We start from the raw sequence: 751 nt of genomic DNA, 5'->3' as shown, positions 1-751 counted from the left end.
TATATATATATATATATATATGTATTTGGTACAGGCAGCTCTGACTCATAGTGATCCTCCAGTTTTCAGCCTCCCCAGTGCTGGGATTATAGGTGTGCGCCACAGTTTCGGTGTGTTCTCGTCGTTTTCACTAACTCTCTGTCCTGTCCCTGTCTCACTGCCTGTTAATTTCTAACTTAGCTGCCTGTAACATCTTGAACTAAAAAAACAACAAATGCTGGCAAGGCTGCAGGGGGAAAGGAAACCTTCTACATTATTGGTGAGAATGTAAACTAGTACAACCGGACTTCCGGGAAGGGAAGGCCTTGGCATCGGGGAAACAAGCATGTCGAGCTTCTCCCGGGCACCCCAGCAATGGGGCACTTTTGCCTAGATGTGCTAGCTCTTAGATGGAAAGATGCAGCCCCCCGGCAAACTTGCTGGTGTAGCATCAAGAAGGCTTCAAGGGTTGCATAAACCTGTGGACCATCAGATAAGTGACTGTGGAGATCACATTGTCATAATGAACACACGACACCTTGCGTTTTCTAGAAACAAATGGGAGCAAAAAATGTACTCACACACTGGCTACTCGGGGATTCAGGCAGGTGATGGCTGTCCAGCTCCACCTGTGGACCCGGGTACGATTGTGAAGCTGGCTGCTGAGGGCATGCTGCCAAAACACCTTCACAGGAGAACTGTGATGCAGGGGCTGCACCTTTTCCCAGGCGAGGATATTCCAGAAGATCTCAGGGACTTGGAGGAGCTCCCT

Source organism: Octodon degus, unplaced genomic scaffold (assembly GCF_000260255.1).
Source record: "Octodon degus isolate 3935 unplaced genomic scaffold, OctDeg1.0 scaffold00107, whole genome shotgun sequence".
Lineage (NCBI taxonomy): Eukaryota > Metazoa > Chordata > Mammalia > Rodentia > Octodontidae > Octodon > Octodon degus.
Note: the sequence above shows the minus strand (reverse complement) of the source record.